Raw genomic sequence first — 17,591 nt, 5'->3', positions numbered from 1 at the left:
TTGGATAAGAAGAAGTTCTTGGAATATTCCCTACGAATCTTGAAGAGAAAGCACAAAACTGATAGTAATCTTGATCATCTACCAAACTCCCACACCCACTCGTATCAAAGTTAAGAGAATAGCTCAGTGGATCATATCGGCACTCCAATGATGATTGCCTACTCGTAGTGGCGGCGCGTAGCATTCTCCCTTGCCTTTTCAACTTCTTCAAAACCTTTCTTAAACCCCAACAACAACAGTCTTGTGTACCGCCATTCTTTTCGACTGTGTTTTTGACCGCGGTGCTGGTGCTGGTGGTGGCAGTGGTGGTCGTAGTATCAGATGCGCCAGTTTTAGTGGTGGTAGTGGAGGTATATTTTGGCAGCCGGAGAAGCCACATTTGTGCCATTTTCTTAGTTAGTGGATGGATTTTTTAGTGGGAAAGGAAAGTGGAAAAAGAACAGTTGAGGGTGTGAGGTTGGGTGTGAACAAATATATAGTACAGGAAGGAGGTGAATTCACGCGCCAAAGTGTAGAGTGGGATATACATTTTGGGTAAAAGTAACTAATTTTAACGTGGGCTCTCATGCAAGGACGAACGTAGGGTGTTTTTTTATTTTTTACACAAACAAAACCTTTTGTTTTGTTTTTCATCATCCACGTGACGGCACGTCAAATACGGTCACCGTTCATCTTTATGCTTGTGTGCTTACTTTTTAATTATTTAATTAATTATTATTTTAAAAAATTAATTATTTTATTTTAAAAATTATAAAAAATATTTAAATATTCATTTATGTCAAAATAATTATTTTATATTTCTCAATAAACAGTTATCTTAGGTGTGGACAAGTTATAGAAGTTTTAAGTGTAATTTTAAATTTTTATAATTGGTGGGAAGGAAAAATAATTTGGAGTTTCTAAATTATGTTTAAATTAACACATAGATTTACGATAAATACTTTTGGTTCAAGTTGGGCTCAGCACAACCACAGTTTATTGTGGTGACAAAACAATAATGCCCTTGAGAAATTTAAGCAGTTGTGTTGATGATGTGATGACTTACTATTGGTGATGTGATGATGTGGTGTCGCTCATATTATCGTTAAAATTTCAACCAATCAGATTTTATGAGGACTGTTGCCGCGTTGTGGCAGGAAAATCGAATCAATAAAGAAACTTGTTTATTATACATCAAAACGATCAGAATTTTGTGAGGATCTCAGCTGTGATATCAATTTTTAGAAATTTTATCAATTTCATTAAGAGCCCCAAATTGCTGAAATTAACCCAAATTTTAAAGTCCTTCCACTAAATCCTTAAGTCAACACATAAAATCAAGTTTAGTTCATAGAAAACTATGAATTCAAGCTTATCTCAACAAGGATTATAGCCAGAATCGTGAAATCCAACCAAAAAGCTCAAAAACAACAAAACTTGAATTTCTTAGTCCGTAAAAATAAGAACTCGATAGATTAAATGGTGATCGGATATAGAATTACTGTAATTGAAGGAGTATTTTGCCATCTTGTTCTCGTTAAATGGTGACTGAAGTTTGATCGGAGAAGAAGAGGCTAGTAAGTCCCTTTCGTCAATTTGATGTAAAGAAAGAAGGAGAAGGAGAAGGAGAAGGAGAAGGAAAAGAAAATATGATTTTCTCTCTCCTTTTAAATTATTTATAGTTCAATTTGGTCTAATTAGAATTTGATTCGATTTGACTCACAAAAATCTTGATTTCTTTGGTTTTCTAGTAGTTTAACTTGAACTATTATAATTAGATTAAACTAAGAAATAAATGCATTAATTGACTTTACATACTTTCCTTAATCGTTAGAAGACTTTTTATATCTATTGAAATGAAGGTACTCCAAATATCAAGCATAATTAATGAAATTGATTCAATACCTTAATTAGCATATATAAATAATCAAAGTCAAGATATTTCAACAACCGCAATAGTAACCATTTTATGATCAAAACGACGTAGTTTTGATGTAGGAAGTTTAAATTAACCCACAAGCAAAACAACATCATTTATGCTAATTATCATTCAAATGCTAATTGTATCATAATAATAGACATCCTAATTATAGATAGTATTATAGTCAAACTTAATACTATAATAACTCTATATTATATGATTACAACTATTATAATTACCACTCTCATTCCAATAATGCTATAATTATAAAATTTCTAATTATCACTAGGTTATAATTAAACCTGTTCGTATTCTAACAATATTGCATATTAATAGTATTATTCATTTGTTTGTGAAGTTATTAGTCCTCTTATTGTTGTAATTATACTTAGCATTATAATACCCGGTAGATATAATGCTTAGTATTGTCAAAGAGAATCATTTTAACTTGGTTTGTTTGTCTATAATTATAATTAAAAATTAATAACTATACTAGTAGTGCAACATTGTTAGAATATGAATAGATTTGATTATAAATTAGTGATAATTAGAAATTCTATAATTATAATACTATTAGAATGATAATGGTAATTATAATAGCTATAATCATATAATAGAAGTTAGTATTAAGTTTGATTATAATACTATAACTATAATAATTACAAGTATACAAGTATATAATATTGTTAGAATATGAATAAATTTGGTTATACATTAGTAATAATTAGAAATTCTATAATTGCAGTACTATGAGAATGATAATGGTAATTATAATAGTTATAATCATATAATAGAAGTTAATATTAAGTTTGATGCCGGTAATAATTATTAATGTTTATAATTGTGATACAATTAGAATGATAATGATTATGAAATAAACCCAAAAATTAATTTTCATAGATTTCTTATTTAAAAATAAAATTTTAATATCAACCAATGAGATTTTACAATACAATATTTTATTATTGCTTAATCGGGCCCGCAAACTAGTTTGAAATCTTTAAAACCAAGAGAAAATTAGATCAAAGCATTGAGTTGGACAAAACCGATTTGAATTGAACCGAAATGATCTAAGAAGCCCTAGGAATTTCTTCTTCTTCCTTTTCTTTTCTTTTTCCTTCTTTTTCTTCTCCTCTTCTTCCCGATCTAGCGCTGCTCAACCCTTTTCTCTCTTCCTCTCTCGTTTTCGACCACCTGAGCTAAACGAACCCATCCTTTGCTCGTCGTTGTGCCACCAGTCTCTCTCTTCCCCTCTATCTGTTTCTGTTTCCAATGGACACAGCAGAGGCAAGTTGACAAGTGAAAATAAGCCTTTAGACGTGATACATTTATTAAAATCTTATAATTACACTTTTATTAGTTCACTCATCACTGGTAACTACCATCGACCACCCGCTATCACTTAGGCCACCACTACAAGTTACTAGCAACTTTTGCAATTTATAGTTTTTTATACATTTTTCCTCATTTATGACATAAAATTTTAAAATATGAAATTTAATGAGTTAATTGAAAATTTTGAAAATTATTTTCCAAATATATAAATTATTTTCTAGAAATAAACGAAGCCTTAGTTTGACTTTCATGTGTTGAGAAAATTCAATTAATATGGTTAAACTATATCTTTTACTCTTTTTTTTTTTTTTTTCCTACTGTGCCATCATATTATGAAAAAATTATAATTTATTTCTATATTTTGCCAAAAATAACTACTTTGTCCCTCTATTTTAAAAAATTGCCTATTTTATCTCGATGTATTTTACTATTATATACTATTATCCTTCTATAAAAGTCCAACTTTTGTCATTAAATGTCTTTTGTCATTAATTTGGTTTCATTTCTCTCACGTTTGCATTATGTGCCAAACTTAAGTAAATTTAACAAATAAATTAAAAGAAGTAATTAGATTTGCAAAATTGGAGAACACCAAACTCAATACGTAAAAGTAGAAGAGAAGAGCTTCAAGTTGTCATACACAAGATCAGACGAGAAGATGCGAAAATGAAAAGGAAAAATAACAATAAATCTTGATAATGGTTTTAAAGATTTTAGATCTATGAAACCAAATAATAAAAAAAAAAAGTGAAAAGAAAAGGTAGCAACAAATCTTGATAAGCAATTTCCAATCCAACTAAAAAAAAAAAAAAAAATTCAAATCCCAACTAAATAATCAATTAAACACCATTACGTAGAAATAAACAAAATCAAAGGAAGCAAAAGCAAATCAAATTGCAAGCAAAACATAAAATCCAAAATTAAATCACTTAATAGAAGACCTGAAGATAAAAATCATAAAAGGAGAGAGAAGAACTGATGGCGACATAGAAGAAGAGAGCAAGAATGTCCAACGACGACACCATAGTGATTTGGGAGAGAAATGACAATGGAGACGAGAGATAGAGACCAAAATCTTGCCAAGCTCATGTGTGTTATATAATTTTTGGAAAGTGATGGTGATTTCTAGTGAAGTTAGAGAGGACTTTGGCAAAAAGGTACCTTGAGATGGATTGTGGTTTTCTGTTGGGATTTATCATATAATAAAATGTAGTGGAATAAAATAATTATCATAAATAATTATTCCAACAGGGATCCATTTAAACGATTAATGTAAAAAAAAAAAAAAAATATCTAGAAGAATGCCTCTTTGATTCATTCTTGAGACTTCAATCTATGCGGCTAGGTTATCGCAAACCACATACTGTCCAATTGTTTGGCCTCTAGTAGTATCTACACGAATAGACAATCAAAAAACTCTAAAAGTATTTCAGAGAGTTGAGAAAACAGAGAGTATGGTGGTGCTAACTATCTTACACTTTGTATTTCTATTTTGGTGACTATCCCTGGTTTTAAATCGTTTCTTAAATCTTATATATGAAAGCCTATAACATAAATAAATAAATTTTTTTATTTATTTAAACCTTTTAGACAAATGAATTATAACTAAAACATATATGTGCTTATTTATTTATTTAAATAATTTAAATAAATAAATCATTATACATATAGTACTAGGATTTTCAATATAATGAATTTTTTTTATTTATTTAACTATTTGAATAAATAAATTATAATTAAAATATTAGGTTTATGTAATCTAAAATTTATCTTAATAAATTTTAGACGTAAATTAACTAAGTTAATCCTTAATAATTTAGGTAAAATTGCAATTAAATATAAATTACAATTTTGCTCTTAATGTTCAAAACTTATTTGTAATCAAGTCATACCTGATTTGATTTCTTGTTTTTACTTTCCCATATATATTCTTATATATGTGACCCATTAGCTTTCAAATATGTTGGCAAAATTAATTAATTAATATTTAAAAGTAAAGGACATTGTCTAGCAATATGCCATGACTACCCAAATATTTGAAAAGTCAATAGTGGTTTGACTTAACCTTTAAGTGAATAATTTATTAGTGTAATTAATATCATTTCATCATTAATGTTCTAATTTAATTATTAGACATGGAGTGTGTCTGCTTTACTAAATAATATCAGTTCTCTTAATTTTAGCTATTGATCATTTGAATGAAATTCCAAATCTCATTTGCTAATTTCATTCTACCTTGCGCAAGGTTTTCTTAATCAATATTAATAGAGAACAATTATAACATTTTTTCTAATTTACCTAAGGTGATGAATCCTCTCTTTTTAATTACACAAGTATCTAGATATCACATATATCTCAGCTTATGAAAACAACTACTTCTCTTCACAAAAGAAAAAAACATAATATGTACCAGTTTCAACAGCTCTAATTATCGTCTAATAACAAGAAGAATGTTAATTAGGAATATTTAGAGACATTGCTTTAATGCAAAATAAAACTCATAATTATAACACATTATAATTTACTTTGCAAAGCAATATTATCTTATGGACTTTATTTTTTACCGAGATTCTTTTAGTAGAATATAGAAAATAAATAAATACCTTTTTATTAATAATAAAATATTCATTATATATATGAAATATTATGGCCAACATATAATCAATCAATTGACTATCGGACATATAACTAACAATCTCCCACTTGCACTAGAGCCAACTAGCCATGTGTTTTATCCTATGGCATCAATGTATCCATGAACTCTTAGTTAATTAATTTCTCTATAAACCAGAAAAGCATCCTTACTTATTTTCAAATACTTAAGGATAATTCTAACAGCAGTCTAATGACTTTCTTTTGGATTAGATTGATCTATTGGCATGTATCCTCTTTTGGATCCCTCCATGCTAAACCATTTTAGCACTTTATCAATGTATGTGGATTAGGATAATCCTAGTAACCTTTTGGATATCTGTCTTTATAGATTTTAATACAAGTATGTAATCTCATTCTCTCAAATCCTTCATGGAGAAATTCTTAGATAACCAAATTTTTATAGATTGGAATAGTGGAATGTCATTTCCTATTATTAATATATCATCAACATACAAAATAAGAACTACGATTTTGCTCCCACTCACCTTCTTATATACAAAAGGTTCATCCACATTTTTAATGAAATCAAGTTGTTTGATTATTTCATCAAAACGGATGTTCCAACTCCGCAAAGCTTACTTAAGTCCATAACTAGACCTTTGCAATTTGCATACTTTATCAAGAAAATCTTTTGATTTAAAACCATCAGGTTGTGTCATATACACATTCTTAATTAAATTTCCATTTAAGAATGCAATTTCGACATTAATATGACAAATCTCATTATCATAGTATGCTGCATTTGCTAGCAGAATGTCAGACATTTCTTCCTGTTAGGCTCATCAAGCATGAGTAAAGTGTCGTTTCGAGTCTGCACAAGAAGATCTAACCTCATAAGAGTACAACGCATCCCAACCAATCTACGAATGGTTTTTTTAACCTGTAATAATTTCTTGTTCTTATTCCATCTTAATGTCTGTTTGAGGTTCTTGAACTTTTTCAAGTTGTACCTGACTTCCGCTGCTTCCTTTAAGGATATTTTCCTTCTCTAGAAACGTAGCATAATTTTGAGATAAACACTATTCTCTCAATAGGATGGTAGAAATAATATCCAATAATTTCTTTTGGATATCCTACAAACTTGCATTCATCTCTTTTAGCTCCAAGCTTATCATATCCCAAATGCTTCATATATGCGTCATATCCTCAAATCTTTATGTATGATAAGCCAGGTCTTTGGTTGGCCCACATCTCATATGGAGTCTTATTAATAGATTTGGGTGGAACTCTATTTAGAAGGTATATTACATTGTTACGGGGCATACCCTCAAAAGGATGGAGGTAAGTCTGCAAGACTCATCATGTTTCATACCATATCTAATAAGGTACTATTCTTCTTTATGACACTCCATTGTGTTGGGGTGCTCCAGGTGGTGTCCATTATGAAAGAACGTCATTTTCTAATAGATAATCTCAAAACTCTTGGCTTAAGTATTCTCCGCCATGATCGGATCGAAGCGTTTTAATACTTGTTTTAGTTTGTTTCTCAACTTCATTTCTGAATTACTTGAACTTTTCAAAAAAATTCAAATTTATGTTTCATTAAATACATATAACCATATCTAGTATAGTCATTCAGTAAATGTAATGAAAATATGAATATCTATCTATGGCTTTGGTAGTCATTGGTCCACATACATCTATATGTATTAGGTCTAATAATTCTTTTGATCTTTCACCCTTTCTTGAAAGGGTGTTTTAGTCATTTTGTCCATTAAATAAGATTCACAAGTTTCATGTGATTCGTAATCAAAAGGTTCAAAATAACCTTCTTTATATGACTTAGTGATTCTTGTTTCATTAATATGACCAAGTTTATAATGCCAAAGATATGATAAGCTTTTGTTATCAATTTTAAGTTTCTTGTTGTTTTTGTTGAGAATGGGCCTATCAGTAGAAACATTATATAAACCATCTGTATAGATTCTATTCCATAATGTTGGCTCAAGGGTCAATTTTTTATCTCGAGATTTTGATGATTAAAGCAAAACAAATAAATTTAATTATTTTATTTGTGTTATATTATTTTATGCAGATTTAAAAATGGAAAATAATAAACAAAGCAAAATCCTACAAATCCATGGAAAATCAAAGATCATGAAGACCATTGAAGATTTTAGTGGTTAGCCTTTTAGGATTTGTTGTAGGATAGAGAGAATGTTCATTTATAAACACAAAAATAATTTTTCTCTCTTTATCAAAAATATTTTCAAAAATGTTTCCTTAAAAAGTCAAAGCTTTCGTTCTTTATTTCCCTTACCTAAAATGAAAGAGATTACGCCTCGATCATTTTGGTAAGAAATTTCTTAAAAAAAGATTTTCTCGGTTTTGAAAAATATCTCTATAAAATGAGTTCACTTTATAAAAATATCTCTATAAAATGGTTCCATTTACGCGAGTTTGGTGGAGAATGTGTGTCATTGTGATGGCTGAAGTTTTCTGCAGATGAGTGCATCATTTTGGCGACTTTGCTCTTAAAAGCGTCATTTTGGATGAGTGTCACTTTAGACAAGTGCGTTCTTTGAACAACTTTAAACTGAAGGGGAAATGCCAGTTTCGACAATCCGGTTAGGAGGTACGACACTTTGGATGACTTGATCTAAAATGCGTCACTTTGAACGAGACTCATTTTGGATAGGTGGTCATTTTTACATGTAAAAAGCGATTTTACTAAAACAGGAAACAAAGGCCTTTGGCAAAAAATGTTAGTACCAAAAATTATGTGATCATGCCTGGAACAGCATGCTCATGTGGAAAAGGTGACTTTGGATAAAAATGCGTGACTTTGCATGAAAATTAGATTGTGTGCGACTCTATACGAAATAATGAAATAATTGAAAATCGACCGTGGCATGTAAAACGAGAAAAAAACTTACCAGTTGACCTAAAAAGTTTACCTATGACCAGTGGTGATGCCCCTGCTTAGGTGGCCAGTCGAGATGGGTTGCCGGCTAAGCATAAGAGCTATGTCACAGCTAATGGGCCAAAAAACCTGAATTGGGCCCAGAAAGCCCAAAAAACATTTATAAAAGGGAAAGGGAAACCTTTTAGGTTTCACTTTCAACCCTTTAGCTTAAAAGAACTTTTTGAAAACTCCTTGTTTCTCCCCCTTCCTATAATCCATCATTGTCGCGGAAGATATCAAGAACTAGATTCCAGAGGTAATGTTATAGACCCGGTAGCATGGGAACTGAGTTCTGGCATGTGATTACGGGAGATTCCCCCTCGGCGAGTGCTGCGATCATAATTCAGCTGGATTTATTTGAACATCTTTGCTGGAGTACATTTGAGGTAATTCAAAACTTTGTTTTTTACTTTCCTGCATTAAGGACACTAGAAACATAAGAATAATAGGTTAGAACCAGAAACTAGATAGGATTTTACCTGATTGGCTCCATTTATGACTGACTGCACCGCTGTGCCACGTGCCACTTCTCCACATTGCCTAGGTATGGCATGAGGGACTGCACTAGTGGCACACGACATTAAATCAGTGGCTGGCACCACTACTTGTGCTTGGCATTCCTAGCGAAGTAGAACCATCTTCTTCTTGCTATTTTTTTTTTTTTTTGGTTTTCCTTGACCTGCAAATAAAAAACCCATGCATGTTCTGTGCTTGGCACTTATTAATTAATATACTCACAAAGTTTTGCATTGCAGAAGAGCGTCTCACATGTGGAGGCAGGCAGAAATGCCTATTATGCCGGCAAATGGTTCGACCGATTGCCGAGAAAGGTACAAGACCATGTCCGAGAGGCTGGCTTTGGAGAATTTTTTGATACTTTGCCCTGAGTTTAGGGGCTGAGCCTTCCATCAAGTATATGCGTTTAGAGGGCGATTAGTCATTTTTTATGATCGGCTTTGATCTTTGAGTCGGACTAATCTGCGGGTGAGCCTTAGAGCTGCTATTGGCATTAAGCTTACCATTACCTAGGGGAGGATACAATATGATAGTATCTTCACTCTGTTGACGCATAATTTTATGCCTCCACCTGACCCGATGATGATATGAGGACAAAGGATGAGGCTTCACAATAAACCAGAGGTGTCTGAATCAAAAATCGAACCAAACCGCCCAAAGGAGCCTGACCCATGTTAGGGCTGCGTCACGCAGCTATCACCTGCGTGACGCCACTTTTTGCTGCGTCACGCAGCTCTAATGGGTCTGACACCCTTGGCGCGCGCTCGTGCAGTGGCCTGCACTGTTTGTATGGATACGCGGCAACTGTACGAAAAGTAAGTCGCGTCACGCAGGCTTACGGGTGCGTCACGCAGCTCCTACCTGCGTGACGCGACTGCCCTGTCGCCCTAACCATATAAATACTGCATTACACAGCAAAAACGAGACTTTTTTTAGAGACTTTGAAAACTCTTCTTATTTCTCTCAAAAAAGACTAAGGCATTTTAGACAAAAAAAGAAAACGACTGTGGCTAGGGTTTTCCTCAAAGACTCCAGTGAGTAACCTTGAGGAAGATCAAGCTATTAGGCACATAGATTGAAAAATTAAAAAAAAAGGACATAAAAAAGAGTAAGAGAGGAAGAAAAGAAAAGAAAGGTTTTTATTGTTAAGATTGGACGTTGAATCTTTCGGGAATCGTGAAGCTTCATCCTTAGATCGACCATATCGTATGCAATCCTCAAATCTGAGGGTTAGGTAATCATCTAAACCCTTTTGTTTGCACTTTTCTTTAACTAGTTATTTATTTGTGAAAATCCCATTTTCTTAGTATTTTAGTTAGTTTGGTTTTGATTAAACCACATTTCGCCCATATTTGAGTATTTCTGAATCATATTAAGTCTCTGTTAACAAGAAAGAAACGTAAAAAGGACAGTTTGAATGGTAGTTGCGGACCAGAGCAGCCGCGTCACGCAGCTACTACCTGCGTGACGCGACTGTTCATGTCCAAAAGTCTTTAATATGGATTGGACCACCTGCGTAACGCAGCTATTCGCAAACCCAGGATACTTTTGTATTTAATGTGATATTTCGGATGAATAATCAATAAAACTGAGAATATTAATAAGTCGCGAATAGTTCTGTCACGCAGCTAGGAGTTCCGTCACGCGACTGTTCTTCATAGAACAGCCGCGTGACGCAACTGTTCCAATTTCCAGTAGCACAATAAGAGTTGCGCCACGCGAGTGTTCTTCATAGATTATCCGCGTGACGCGACTGTTCTAAAGTTCCAGGATGAATGAAGGGAGTCGCGTCACGCGACTGTTCCTTATGGGACACCTGCGTGACGCAACTGTCTCATGATTTCAGTGTATTTTACTTATTCCACCGTAATTTCATACAATTAAACAGATTTTAATTTTAACTCAGAAAATGATCAAACATGGGCAAATTAAGATTTAATCAAATCAAATCAACTAATTATTAATGATTTTGAGGTTTTAGGATTTACTTCTTTTTTACTTATTGCTTATCATGTTATCAAATTCGGTTTGTGGCCCGCCTTTAACCATAAGGCAAGAGCGGGTTTTCTCTTTTATTTTAGTACGTGTTATGGATAGATGGTGAATGATATATCTTATTTGTGATGAATGCAATGGATGAAATTAATTGGGACGGTTAATTACTTTTCCACATAGGAACTCGGTTCGATTCATTCGGGTTGGGTTCAAATAAATTGGCTTTCTCTAAAATAAAATCATTTTAGAAATCGTAGGTTAAAAGAGGCCGGTTTTTTTCCGGGCGTCGGCTTCCAACGGGCCGACGTACTCAATTCCCTTACCTAGAACCTCATAGGTTCGCCTGACCAGTTTTCTAAAACAAAAGGCCTTGAATAAAATGGGTTGAAATGGAGTCACTTTTGTAAAATAAAATCAAAAACGGTCCCATTGCCGAAATAATGGGTGGTGACTAAAAACAATTTGTAAGACCGATTTATCGGCATCGCACATCCAAAAGGGTTTTATCACTTTTTTTTTTTTTAAATAAAGTATTCAAGTACACCAAATAAAGAAAAATCCACGATCTTTCTCCGGGGGAGGGGGGGGAAACAGTTTGGCGACTTCACTGGGGATTTTGCACCCACTATCCCCGGTTGTTTTTAATAAACAATATAGTAGTTGCAATTAGGAATTAACTCTAAAAGCCTACTATTTCTAAATAAAAATTGGTTAGAAAAAGCCGATGGAAAATTATTAACTGTCTGTATGTGTTTAAATGCTTTCCTTTTCCTTTCCTAGGATTTTTGCATTCATTCGCATTCCTTGCTTCTCACCTCATTCTACCCATACTACCCTTCAGTACTGGTGTTAAGTTTGACGGTGGATCTAGCCTAAACCATGCATTTTAGGTGCATCCATTCGAGAATTAACATTACTACCAACCGCAAGCCTAGTACCTTAAAGGTGCGTCAAAAGGAGTAGGCCCAACAAAGCCCGAATCCTGTTTGCGGAACCCAGACTTTGTTAAAGCCCAATAAGACTAAAGCCAATGCATATAGTTGACAGCCTTAGTTACTTCCCCTAAGGTGCACCCAATTCTGTTTGCTGTTACTATGCCGCATTCATTTCCGAGAGTTGATATCGTCAATCTCAAAATCCCCTGTTGGTTGTCGAGATTAGACCAATTCCTAAGAAACAGATGTCGGAATTTTATACCAACGGAATCCGCGTGTGGGAGAAATAAGGTTGGAAGGCATGCATTTCCTAACTCCCGGTCCCCTGTATGTTATAAATTGTACATATGTTGTGACATTCATGCATCATGTAACACTTTTCTTTTTAGCCATGCATTAATAAGAGCTAATGCTCGATATGGACATTTGATTTTGATTTTGAGACCGGATCTCGAATTCGTTACGAACAATATAATGCAATCACTTATAGTAAACTAATACCCAAAAGAAAAGGGAGTTATAAGGGGGTTGCAGTTCCTTTGTATTTCAACATTTCTCGCATTATCTGAAAATAAGTGAGAGATTATAAAATTCTGTAACAAAATAACAGAAATCCTGCTTAGGACCATATGTCCCAAGGCAAAAAGTAAGGATACAAAAAAATAATAAACAACAAAAATAAAATCCCGCTCGGAAATTCTTTCATTCCGAGGCAAAAGTTAGGGATTCGAGAGAAAATAGTCAACCGTAAATCCAAAAGGAACGATTAACGACAGATAATGCTTGAAATGTTCAAATACAAAATAAGTTATTGATGCATTATTCACATCGAATTTTTGATCCGATCGTTGAAATCGAGATCTTATTCCCATATCGGTTTTAGCGCATTAGAAATACATTCTCCATCCTATGTGCTCTCATTTTCGCATGCATACATGCAGGACCCCCTGTAACTCAGAATTTTTCTTGTCAGAATTGATCCTTCCCGGGAAACCACTTTGAGAGCTTGGAATCGGCATCCTGGTCAGCGTTTAATCAGAACATCCCCAATCCTCGAATTCGCTCCAGTCAGCTCCGTGAATCAGTCCAGTTCATCAGATTCAGAATCTGATTCAGATCCAGCAGAAATGGCGGATAACACAGAAAATGAGACCGGATTTTCTGAAGCTCAGATAAGGACCATTGCCCAGATTGTGGCTGCGGCTCTTGCTCAAGACAGGGCCCAAAATCAGAATACTCCTCCTTCAGGTAGCCAACCTGTGGCTGAAGAAAGACCAATCCCGGAACCTGTGTCAAGTAATCAGGCTTCTGTCGGAAACACTATCCCGGTTGAAAATGATATGCTCAAGCAACTCGCAGAATTGAAAGAAAGATTTGACAAGATAGCTGCAATGAAAGAGAAAGACCCTGTCACCAATTTTCACATCACTGAGTATGTCCTGCACCCGACCAGCTCGGCTTCTTTCAAAACTTTCAAGCATTCCATATTTGAAGGGGATAATGATCCTCGTTCTCATTTGTCCGAATTTCTCCGAGTATCCCAAATGAACCGGTATAACGAGGAAGATGTTTTGCGAGCATTCCCGCAAACACTACATAAGGATTATCGGAGGTGGTATGACGGTTTAGACGAAGAGATTCAGAAGAATTGGATCAAACTGCAGACAGCTTTTCTCAAACATTTCAAGACTGAAGAGAGCGATGAGTTCAGTCTACGTGATTTGGAGAATTTGAGACAAGGAAATGACGAAAGCTTTTCTGATTACTATAGAAGGTGGAGGACCAAGCTGTATAGAGTTCAGACAAGGCCTAAGGACAAAGAGTTGATCAGAATCTTTAGCAGGAGTTTATTACCCTTTTTCAAGGAAAGGATGTTGACTCAACCTCTCACCGATTTTTCCTTGGTTCAAAGTGCCGGTTTAAACATCGAGGAATTGTATAAGGAAGAAAAGAAGAAGAACAGAGGGTTTGGTAGTTACCGAACTTCTTATGGTGACAGAGGAGCCGGAAGCAGTAATCAGAATCAGTCAGGAGCCAGTAATGCCGTGATAGGTGCGGTTAATGAGAGAACTAGGAGAGAGTTCACTGATTTAGGAAGGCCTTTGAGCACAGTATTGAGATCTTGTATCAAGAACGGGGTGTTGTCGAAGCTGCCAGTCGATCCGACTAAGCCCGTGCGAGGGAGGTATATGGACCGAAACTGTGATTACCATCAGTGCAAAGGGCATTCAACTGATGAATGTTTCAAATTAAGGCACGATATTCAAGACCTGATCGACAGTGGAAAAATTACCAAGCCTTCGGAAAAGAACAAGCCAAGCACTAAGAACAATCCGCTTTCCCAATATCAGTACAATTACCCGCATCGTAAGTCTCAGTCAGGTGGATCGGTCAATGCGATCGGGAGCGGATTACCAGAAGAAGTGGTATTAGCCGAAGCGGAATGGGAAGAGCGGATGTGCGCCATGTTGAACATATGGGACGACTGTAGCAGTGATGAGGAAGAGAAGGTGCCACTGAAGATCGAAATTGAGAAAAGTATCACTGTGAAGGTAGGCGACGTGCCTAAAGATGAAGATGAGCAACTCCAGCTGGCCATTCAAAAAAGTTTGGCCGATCAAGAAGAACAATGGTATTACAGTAGTGAGGAAGAAGTGAATAAGGTAGGTGTGCAGAGCTTGACCCGCAGCGGGCGAGTGTACAATCCTGAGAATAATATGCAGGCTAAGGGAAAAGAGATTGCTGTTGATGGAGCAAAGAGGAAAATGACAGAGAAAGGCGTGGAGAACCCGAAAGAGAAAAAGAAAGAAGAAGAGATAGTTAAAGGGCAAAAGAAGGCTGTCGAAGTGGGAGAAACCAGTCAGAACAAGACGCTTAATGGGGTCACTGCCAATTCGGTGCTGAGTCAATTACAGAGAACCAGGGCAGACATTTCGATATGGGATTTGCTGATAGCATCTAAGGAGCATAGAGAAGCTTTACTTGAAGCTATGACTTTCGTCAGGGTGCCTGCTCGAATTCAAAGTGTTGATATGATCAATGTGCTACAGCGGAGGATAGGCGAAGTCACTTTCTTTGACTCAGACCTCCCACCAGAGGGAAGAAACCACTGTAAGCCACTCTACATTCAAATTGCTGTCAATGGACGAGATACTAGGAATGTGATGGTGGATAATGGGTCTGCACTGTGTGTTTGTCCGTTGAAAATGCTGTCCAAGTTCAAAATTGAAGAATCAGAGGTTGAGCCATCAAACATGGTGGTCAAAGCTTATGATAACACTATGCGGAATGCAAAAGGGACCTTCAAAGCAAAGATATCCATAGGGGCAGTTGAAAGTTGGGTAGACGTGATTGTGCTGGACATCTTAGCCAACTATGCTCTGTTGTTAGGAAGGCCGTGGCTTCATCCCCTAGGCGCGGCTCCATCCACTCTGCATAGAAAAGTAAAAATCCCGTGGGGTACAGACGTGGTGACCGTTAACGCACAGGAGGATCTTAATGTGGCTACAGTGGAAGGTTTAGAACTGGCGGTACTCTTATCAGGCTTCCAAGTGGCAGTGATTGATGCATCCATCGCCATGAGCAAGAGTGCAGTAAACAGCATGAGTCCTTTTTCTAGAAAAATGATGAAGAAGATGAATTGGCAGTACGGCAAAGGTTTGGGCCGGGAGTTGCAAGGAAGGTTTGAGCCTCTTTCATCAGCATCTGGGCAGCAAGACAAACGTGGGCTGGGGTATTCTGAAAATAGAAAGAAGGAAAAATATGAGATTCGATCTCCGGTCAGAGGGTCAAACATGAATAAGATTTTCTTTGTTCCACAAGCTGAAGGGGAATTTCAGAGCAGAGGAAAGACCTATCCCGGTTTGGAGATATTTATGACCGATTATGAGGAGAAACTGGTCAAGTCGCCCGAACCTTCTTTGGAACAGCTGGTGGATGGAACCGAGTTCATGGTATGCATGATAGAAGCAAGTATTGAATCTGATTGGTCGGAGAAGATATCCGAGTTTGAAGACTTCTTGGGGATTGGGGATGAAGCTTCCAAGTCAGTGCAAGAGCAGAAGGCCAAGGCACGGATCCTCCAGTCTGTTCTAGCTGCTGAAGATGCCAAAGAGGCAGAGAGGAAGGCAAAGAAGACGATAGAGCATGGAGTGGCCAAGAAAGAAGCTATTCCGACGGAGGAAGAAGAAGGCACAGATGCCGACGAAGTGATCCAGGCAATAAAAGATACTTGTAATGAATGTGTTGAACAGGCAGTTAATCCTGTATTTTGCTTTTCTGATGCTTGTTTTGAGAACAATATGGATGGTTTTCCTCTTTTATTTCAATCAATGGAAGTGGACTTTGACTATTTGTTTTCTTGTTTTCCTGATTGTCATGTTCATGGCATTGATTATACCACTCGCATATTTGACATAAATGCATTGCATAATTTCGCATTTAATTTAAGCACCGCCGAAGATCCTAAAATAATTGAAATCGGATCAGACTTTAAAACTGAGCTCAGACAAGATCTTCAAGAATGTATCAAAAGAAACTCAGAGGTATTTGCCTTGGAGCTACGCGGACATGCCGGGGATCGACAGATCGATAGCAGAGCACTTCATTCCTACTGATCCGAGTATTAAGCCAGTGAAGCAGAAAAGGAGAAGGGTCAGACCAGAATGGCAGGATAAGATCAAAGCCGAAGTCCAGAAGCAGCTGGATGCAGGATTCTTAGAAGTGGTACACTATCCGGAATGGTTGGCAAATATAGTCCCAGTGTTGAAGAAAGATGGCAGGATAAGGGTCTGTGTCGACTACAGGGATTTGAACAAAGCCTCGCCTAAGGATGACTTTCCACTCCCACACATAGATGTTTTGATAGACAGTGCTGCCGGAATGGGATGTTATTCTATCATGGATGGGTTTTCCGGATATAATCAGATATTGATGGCCTTGGTGGATAAGCATAAGACCGCTTTCACCACTGACTTTGGAACATTTTGCTACAGAGTGATGCCGTTTGGGCTAAAGAATGCCGGGGCAACATATCAGAGGATGGCTACTACGTTATTTCATGATATGATCCATAAAGGATTGGAAGTGTATGTAGATGATATGGTGATCATGACAAAAACACAAGAAGAACATGCAGAAATGTTGGAGAAGTTCTTCGCGCGGGTCAAACAGTACAATTTGAGACTTAATCCCAAGAAGTGTGTATTTGGAGTAACGAAGGGAAAATTGTTAGGTTTTGTGGTGGGACCTAACGGGATTGAGGTTGACCCGGACAAAATAAAAGCCATTCAGGATATGGAGCCACCAAGAACAGAACGGCAGGTGAGAAGCTTCCTGGGTAAGATTCAGT

Source organism: Jatropha curcas, chromosome 10 (genome assembly GCF_041381405.1).
Source record: "Jatropha curcas cultivar XTBG-Jc1 chromosome 10, XTBG_Jcur_1.0, whole genome shotgun sequence".
Taxonomy (NCBI): domain Eukaryota; kingdom Viridiplantae; phylum Streptophyta; class Magnoliopsida; order Malpighiales; family Euphorbiaceae; genus Jatropha; species Jatropha curcas.
This window is presented reverse-complemented; position numbering follows the sequence as displayed.